We start from the raw sequence: 9,109 nt of genomic DNA, 5'->3' as shown, positions 1-9,109 counted from the left end.
TGTTTAATGCTTTTGATAATCTGCTACTGTTTTGTTTATTTAAGACGGGGTCTCACTACATAGTCCTGGCTGGCCTGGAACTTACTGTATACACCAGGCTGGTCTTGAACTCACAGAAATTAGCCTGCCTCTGCCTCTAGAATGCTGGGATGAAAGGTGTGCACCACCACACCCAGCCTCAGTCTTTTTTAAAGTGTGGTGTGTGTTGGGGAAGAGGTGCTGGAGAGTATTTGTTAAAGATGTGTTACATTTTTTTTATGCTGTGGGACATTTGTTTTAATGATGCAAAGATGTGTTGCATTCTTTTCTTTGCATTTATTTAACTGTGCGAAGCTGTGTTACTTTACCTGACTAAAACACCTGATGGTCTAATAAAGAGCTGAACAGCCAATAGCGAGGCAGGAGAAAGGATAGGTGGAACTGGCAGACAAAGAGAATAAATAGGAGGAGAAATCTGGGAGGAAAAGATCTAGGAGCAAGAGAAGGAGGACTCCAGGGGCTAGTCACTCAGGCTTAAAGCCAGACATGGAAAAAGAAGAAAGAAAGGAGATACAGAAATAGAGAAAGGTAGAAGCCCAGAGGCAAAGGGTAGACAGGATAATTTAAGAAAAGCTGGCTAGAAACAAGCCAAGCTAAGGCTTGGTATTCATAAGAAAGAATAAGACTCCATGTGATTTATTTGGGAGCTGGTTGGGGGCCCCCAAACAGCAACCAACAACAGAGGGGAGGGGCGCGTGTGCCACAGCGCACGTGTGGAGGTCAGAGGACAACCTTGCAGAGTAGGTTCTTTCCTTGTGCATTCCCGTGGGTTCCAGAGGTCGAACCCAGACTATCAGAGTTGCCTGGCAGGTGACCTTTCCTGCTGAGCCGTCTTTCTGGCCCATTTCTGGCACTCTTCTGGCAAATGATCTTTTTTTTTAGATAGGTGAAATGGTGTGCCATAAGTCACACCCACTAGGAGGCTGGTACTGAGTTCACACTTGGAAGCTGGTCTCTAGTTCTGTTCCCAGCTAACCATTGTGCACTGCAGGTTTTCCTATGTAATGTGCACACAAACAGTCAATGACATGAACAAGTTCAGAGTAATTATAGATATTACAATAATATATATATATATATATATATATATATATAATTTTTTCTCCTTATAAAAAGATGGCAACCTTTTTAGGCAGAGAGGAGGGAGAGAGAGGGGAAGAGGTAGTCTTTGGACAGTGAGGGACTGAGTGGATAGTGGAATTGATTCTCTCCCTGTTCCCTCACCAGATAAAATTTGGTGACGTTTGGAGACAGTTTTGTCTAAGCAGCCTGATGTGAGTGAGTACTGCTGGCATCTCAAAGGGGAGGAGCTAAAGATGCCATTAATCTTTTTGTCACAAGGAACAGCACCCTGTAAGGCAGGGATTCACCCAGCTCCAAATGTCAGCAAGGGCCATCAGCGATGCCCTGCCCGGCGAATGGCAAACACAGTACTGTTGTTTAAGATGCATTTTTCTCAGTGAACTTGAAATCAGCTGCCCAGAGCCTCTACCCTATAGCCACTCCTCAGAGATGAGCATCTGAGTCTGCGCCTTCTGGAAGCCTTTCTGATGTACACAGACCTTTAAAACAAATTCTGCACCATCTGGCTTATTCTGCTTTCTCTTCTACTCTTTTTCCTAGTCAGCCCTTCCCAGGAAATGCTAATGTCTGCCTGGGGATGACAGATTTAGGCCAAAACCATGTCTCATAAAAAGCTACGAGAAACACTTGAAAGTTAAAAAGAAAAAGTGTGAATTTTACATGTCTTCCTAGACGGGATTTAAACCATGCATTTTTGGACCCTTTAATGATGCGCCAACCTTCTATCCAGCTGCTAAGCTTCCTGATTCTGTTTTCTTGACTTTAGGCTTTTATTTTACCAAGTTTTTGAGCTCAATCTCATGTAGCCCAAGCCAGCCTCAAACTCAGTATGTATCAGAGGCTGCTCTTGAACTCCTGATTCTCTTGCCTCTCCTTCCCGAGTGCTAGACTGTAGTAGGCAAGGGCCACCGTGCCCATGATGCCCATGGCCCCGTGGGTTTCTATTTCTTTTAGCTCTCTGTAGGGCATATCGTTTTGTTTATTTTGTATTCTTTTTCATTACTTTTATTTACATAGAGAGAGAGGGGGGGAGAGGAAAAGGTAGGGAAGGAGAGAGAGAGAGAGAGAGAGAGAGAGAGAGAGAGAGAGAGAGAGAGAGAGGTGCTTTTGTGCCATGGCATGCATGCATATGGAGGCCAAGGACAACTTTGAGGACTGTGACCTGGTCTCTCCTTCTACTGTATGTATCCTGGGGAATAATCAAACTCAGGTTGTCAGGCTTGGCAGCAAATGCCTTTACCCACTGAGCCTTCTTACCAGCCCTTATTTTATGGCATTAAAAAAAAGTTTAATAGATTTATTCACATTATTTGATGTCTGTGCACCATGTATATGCAGTGCTCACAGAAGTCAGAAGAGGGCTTTAAATCCCCAGAACTGGAATTACAGGCAGTTGTGAGCCACAATGTGGATGTTGGGAATCGAACCCTGGTTCTCTGGGAAAGGAGCCAGTGCTCTTAAGCACTGAGCCATCTCTCTAGCCTGCTGATATTCTTAATGACTTATTTTCTTGACCAGAAACTTGGGGCACAAAGAGGTTGCAGAGAGTCCCCGTCATCAGGAGGGCAGCCTATGTGCTGTTCTCGCCCTATGAAATCTCATTCTGTACAGCCAATGGTTGTCTTCCTTGAATTCTCCTCCAGTTGCTATGCTCTGAAAGGATGGAGCTTGTGCTGGAGCACATAGGTGCCAGCCCCAGGGAGCATGCCCATGGAGGAGGTGAAAGAGACGAGGAGGTGAGTAGGTGTGTGGACTGTTGATGCGGCGAAGATTGGAAATAACCAAAAATAGTCCTTTTATAATTACTCAATTTTAATACAAAGGGAGATAAGGGAACTCACAGAACCGAGGGTCCAACGGAGCAGAAGGAGAGCGCGGGCGAGCGCCAAGAACGGGCCTGCCTTCCGGCCCCCAATCCTATTTAAAGGGCAATGCTACCCCGCTGGAGCAGCCACGCCCCTGAACGCAGGGATTGGGCCAGCTGCCCCAACAGACTGTCCCACCTGCTTCAGAAAGATGCATCCTACCCCAAGGATGTGCCATCAGGCTGGACTCCAGGCTGTGTCTGTCACAGTCAGGAAACACTGCTCTCGGGAACATAGTGGTCCTAACTTATCTTCGGTTTAACTTTTCCTCTGGGTTCAGCTACCCACAGTTCACTGCAGTCCAAAAAAGTTACATGGCAAATTCTAAAAGTAAACAGTTTCATTTAGGTTTTCAGTGGCATGCTGTCTTGAGTGACATAGCGAAATCTCAGCTCACCCTGCCCCATCCTGCCTGGGAGGGAGTCACCCCTTTGTTTATGTCCTCAAGGACTGTGGTCCCTGCGCGTTAGCTATCAGTCACCCTGCTTATCAGATCAGTGTCCACCTTATGGCTGTGCTTGCATTCAAGTGACCCTCTGAGGAAGCTTGGCGCTGTGTCCTGGGCCTGCGCCACGCGCTGCACACCGCCTCATAATGTAGGCACCGTGTCAGCTCACACTGTCCTGATGGGAGAGAACAGCAATGAGACCTTTAGAGAGAGAAGGAGACTCCAGCCTCCCAGCTCTGGGCCCAATGCATGCCTACAGTGGTTCTTCCTGGTTCTAATGGTTTCAAACCTCTGTCTATTAATGTATACACACACACACACACACACACAAAACAACAACAACAACAACAACAAAAACCAAAACACAGCTTACATCTCAAAGTGAAAGGGAAATGGATTATTCTGGGGCCAAATTTGAATGACTATGGCCATGGGTCACCCCGGGTTCCACATCTCTGATGTGGAAGCATTTTCAGGGAGCTTATAACAAAATGAAGGAAGTCATAAATACATTGGTACCCACCCATCAGGGAGATGGTTACAGAAAAATGGGGGAATCTCTCTTAGAGCCTCAGATGCTATCTGATGATTTAACTTTTGATTAATAGATTCCCAAATGTTTTTGTCGATTAAGATGTTAGTTCGTTGTGATTTTCCTTCTATTACTTTCTGTAAGGCTGTGTGACCTGATTTCTTATGACTGTGTCATCTGGCCTCTTAAGAGTGACCTAAAGAGGATGGCCTAAGATTCCTGTGTCTAGAAAATAAATTGAACTCTTTCATAGTTATCTGTGATATACATAGACAAAGAATCCCTAGTTATATGTAAGGTTGGCTACTATAGGCAGTTTCAAATATTCACCGGGGAGGGGTGTCTCTGAATATGCCCACTGGGAGTCTGGAGAGATTGCCGTGTTTGTCCCCCAAGTCCTTACTTATATCATCAGTTTTGATAGCTAGCTGAAGCTATTTACAGAAAGATCGCAGCAGGAGGCCTTTTGGAGGTCTGAACCTGAGAAGCGCTAATTGCCAACATCTGCCCTGTGGGAATTAAGGGATGGCAGTGTGGGGTTAATGGCCAGATGTTTGGGAGGCAGGAGAGCTATGCGCATAACCTGCTGTTGGAAGGGTCAAGCTCAGGGGTTGCAGAGATTAAACTGAAGGCGGCAAAGCTGTGGGAGGGAAATCCAGGGCACCACAATGGACCAAGGTGACCTTTCTTTTATGAGGGAAGTATAATCAGGCTTGTGGTTAAAAGCCATCAATAGAAAAGATGGATAAAAAAATAAAAAGTCCTCCAAACTTCTGTGGATTCCCAAGAACTGCTCAGAGCTTTTCTTGACCCCAGTGATTGCTCTGAGTACAGAGGACCTGTCAGGGAGTCATCTTATGGAGAGTCTTTGCCAAGTCTCCTGTATTCCAGACATCTTGCTGCCCTGGATTATTTTGTGTAACAGAGCTCTTTCCTGTTCACCTTCGATACATTTCATTATATTTTGCTTTTGATTCTATTGATATAGGCTCCAAAGCCTCAGGCTGCCCTCCAACTTGCTATGCAGCTGAGAATAACTGGATCCTTTGGGCCTCTGCCTCATGAGCGCAGGAAGGACAGGTGTGCAGCGATGCCTCATTTACGCAATGTTGGGCGTCCAACCCAGGGCTTCCTGTACACCAGGCAAGCGCTCTGCTAACTGAACCCCACTCCCAGCCCAGCTTCAGGCCCTGCCCCTGATGATCGTGAATTTGTTGAGATGCTGCTGAGACCCTCATGTGTCTCCCATGTGAGCCTATCCTGCAGACGAAGTGATCTGAACTGGTTAAGTCAGGCCACCCACAACCATTTACGTCCTTTGTACAGGTAGTTACCCAGCTGTTCCTCGGAGGTCTGATCCCATCCCATGGAGAGAGGTCAGCTAGTGCTGTGCAGACTCAATGAGGGTGGGACTTACCGCACTCTGAGTTTTGGTGTGTGTGTGTGGGTATACATATGTATGTGTGTATGTGTGAGTATATGTCTGTGTATGTGTCCATGTGTGTATATGTATATATATGTGTGTGTATATATGTGTGCCTGTATGTGCATGTATGTGTGTCTGTGTATGTGTGTATATGTGTATGTATGTGCAGGTGTGTGTGTAGGTGTCTGTATATGTATATATGTGTGTATGTGTACACTTGTATATATATGTGTGTGTATTGTGTATGTGTATATGTATGCATGTGTGTGAGGTGAATGTGTTGTACATGTGTGTATGCGTGCGTGTTGCACAAAACATTGCCTGCCCTAACAGCAAAGGGGAAAACACATTAAACCTGGCCTTCATCATTCTTGGCAGCAGAATTCACGTCAAATCAGGGATGCTCCTAATAAGCCTGGTGGTGAGATAGCTCATCTGTTGGAGGCTCTCGCTGCCAAGCCTGCTGACCTGAGTTCAATCCCTCAGAACCACACGGTAGAAAGGGAGAAGTGACTCCTGCATATTGTCCCAATCTGTGCCCACTTCCATAAACAAATGCAAACAAAATAAACAAAATGAAATATTACCTTCAAAGTACAAGAGAACTGGCTCCTGGTTAAGACTGAACTCGGGTCATTGGTTTGGTGGCAGACAGCTTTACCCACAGAGCTATCCTGCCAGCCCCTAATGTATTTTCTTTTAATCTCATATTTTCTAGCTTTCTTACTCGGTTCTTTCAATGTCCTTTTGGGCATCAGCAGTGGTTATGTAAGAAGTGTTCTGACGTCACTCTGCTCACCTCTAACATCTGTCAGCCGTGTTATTGATTTATTCCCCCTTGATGTGTACTATTCATGCTTCTTTTCATGGTCAGTATTTATTAGTTTTTAATTAGTTGGCAGACAGTATGACAATGGCGTGTTTGTTGCTAGACATTTTGTCTCGTGAAGGTCGCTAATCTGTACCGAGGGACTCACATTGCAGAGGTTGACAAGTGTCCGTCTGACCCGTGCTGGAGTTGACTTTATTTCCTAATGCACCTTGGATGACTTCTCCAGAGCTCCTTCCTGTCCATCTCTGCCTGTTCTCCATTTGATTGTTTGAATGAACTGAGCTTCCCCCCCTCCGAGTCTGTTTGTGGGCAAGCACACTCTCAGTGCTGTGTGGCTGCCTTTCAAAGTGTGTGCTGGTGGCCTTCGGGGTTGTGTGTAAGGACCCCCAAGGGATGAATCCCCTGCCATAGAAGCTGTGAATGGGAGCTCTGTCCTGACCACCTTTAGCACACACCATGCATCCTCACCTGTGGAACTCTGAGCAGCTCTGTGAGGGTGGAAGGGACTCCTAGAGGATATTCCCAAAAGAGTTCCGATGTGGTACACGCATAATTTCAAAATGAGAGCTCAGTGTTCCCTCATTCTCCAATGTCTTCCCTTTCTTTTTAAGTATGAAATAAAATAAAAAATCCTGTTGTAGTTGAAAACTAAATTTTTTTCTCTCTCTCTCTGTCTCTCTCTCTTGGTCTCTCTCTCTCTCTGTCTCTCTCTCCCTCCCTCTCTCTCTCTCTCTCTCTCTCTCTCTCACACACACACACACACACACACACACACACACACACACACACACGAATTATACCAACTAGGAACCAAATTAAGGTTTCTTGACTTCTCTGTTCAACCATGGAGGAGCTAGGAACATTACCAGTTTCCCTCTGAGATGAGGAAAACTGGGAGCCTGACATCTTTCTAGTTCTACAGCAGGTGCCATAGAAAGGCTGCCTCCACCCCATCCTCCCCGCCCCTGCCCCTCTGTCCCCCTGCCCCCCACCCTGCCCACCCTAATGGAGCTCAGAACTCTGAGCTCAGGGTTGCCCAGAGTTTGGAACGGCAATGGCTAGCTCGGCTCCAAGACCCTCTAAATCCCAGCTGCTTTCTTTACGTTCTCTGCATCTGAGATTCCCTACATGGACATCGAGGAGAAATGCACAACACATCTTTCAAGCACTCTGTAGATACATCCTTCCTAATGATTTCATTAATTATATTGTTGTAAAAACATCTTTCCTTCTTTAAAACAGTCGATTGAAGGTGGATTAAATGTCACTCTTACTATCAGGCTACTCATGCATGGAAAGGAAGTTGGCGGTATCATCGGAAAGAAAGGAGACTCTGTTAAGAAGATGCGCGAGAAGAGTGGTGTACGGATCCACTTCTCAGAAGGGAACTGTCCTGAGAGAATTACCACTTTGGCTGGACCGACTAAAGCCATCTTCAAAGCCTTTGCTATGATCATGATAAACTGGAAGAGGACATAAGTGGCTCTGTGACCAATAGCACAGCTACCAGCAGACCCCCCAGTTACCTTACGGCTCGTGGTCCCTCCTAGTCAGTGTGGCTCTCTCATTGGAAAAGGGGGTTGCGAGATCAAGGAAATAGTAGCGAGAACAGGAACTCAGATCCAGGTGCCAGGGGATGTGCTCCCCAACTCAACTGAGCGGGCAATTACTACTGTTGACGTTTTACAATCCATCGCTGAGTGTGTCAAACAGATTTCCATGGTCATGGTGGATTCCCCCTCCCCCCCAAAGGGCGTGGCCATCCCATACCAGCCCAAGCCCTCTGGTTCTCCAGTTATCTGTGCAGGTGGCCAGGCCTATATCATTCAAGGACAGTATGCCATTCCCCAGCCAGACTTGACCAAGCTGCACCAGTTGTTGGCAATGCGACACTCTCATTTTCCCATGACCCATGGCAACACCGGATTCAGTGGCATTGCACCCAGCTCTCCAGAGGTGAAAGGCTATTGGGCAGGTTTGGATACATCTGCTCAAACTACTTCTCAAGAACTCATCATTCCAAATGATTTGGTTGGCTGTATAATTGGGTGTCAGGGCACCCAAATCAATGAGATTCATCAGATGTCTGGGGCGCAGATCAGAATTGCAAACCCAGTGGAAGGATCTACTGATAGACAGGTCACCATCACTGGGTCTGCTGCCAGCATCAGCCTGGCTCAGTATCTAACCAGTGTCAGGCTTTCCTTGGAGACAGGTGGTGTGGGGAGCAGCTAGAACAGTGCAGATTCATCCATAATCCCTTTCTGCTGTTCACCACCACCCATGATCCATCTGTGTAGTTTCTGAACAGTCAGCGATTCCAGTTTATAAATTTTCAGTTTCTATACACTTTCTCATTCACTCATAATTTTTTAATTGAAAGTGTTTTAATTCTCTCTGTTCAGCAGTTACGCTGAGATGTCCATATTTAGTTTTATAAGCTTCTCCCTTCTTTTCCTTTTTTTGTTTTTTTTTTTTTTGGCTCATGAATTTTTGTTTGCCATGGAAATGTAAGAGTGGAGTATTAATACATTTCAGTTTAGTTATGTAATGTCAGGAATTTTTCAAAAAAAATTAAAAGATGAAAAAAATAGTCAAGCATGGGACAGCTTGTGTAAATAACCTCCCCAGCTCCACTAATTCCTCGACAGAAACAGCAAACCTTCCTTCACAGCGATCGCCATAGCTGTGAGTAGATCGGCCCAGAGAGGCTTTCAGTGGGAAAATCTGGTAATTTATAGTCAGCCAATAGCCCTCTGCCGACAGAGCATCTTTCTTAAAACCCCACAAAAACAGTTCTAGTGAAAACATAGAGACGTGATCTGTGAAGTCCTGAAGACCACACGACCCAATTAGGCAGATCTCTACGGAGGTGTTTGTCTAA

The 9,109-nt window shown here is 45.8% G+C and overlaps 1 pseudogene; it reads left to right on the top strand.

The window, feature by feature from the left end:
* The first annotated feature begins 2,783 nt into the window (after positions 1-2,783).
* LOC119814338 lies at positions 2,784-8,460 on the top strand (annotated as a pseudogene).
* The last annotated feature ends 649 nt before the right edge of the window (positions 8,461-9,109 follow it).

Source organism: Arvicola amphibius, chromosome 5 (assembly GCF_903992535.2).
Source record: "Arvicola amphibius chromosome 5, mArvAmp1.2, whole genome shotgun sequence".
Lineage (NCBI taxonomy): Eukaryota > Metazoa > Chordata > Mammalia > Rodentia > Cricetidae > Arvicola > Arvicola amphibius.
The sequence above is the reverse complement of the archived record's forward strand: the minus strand, read 5'-3'. Positions and strand labels throughout refer to the sequence as shown.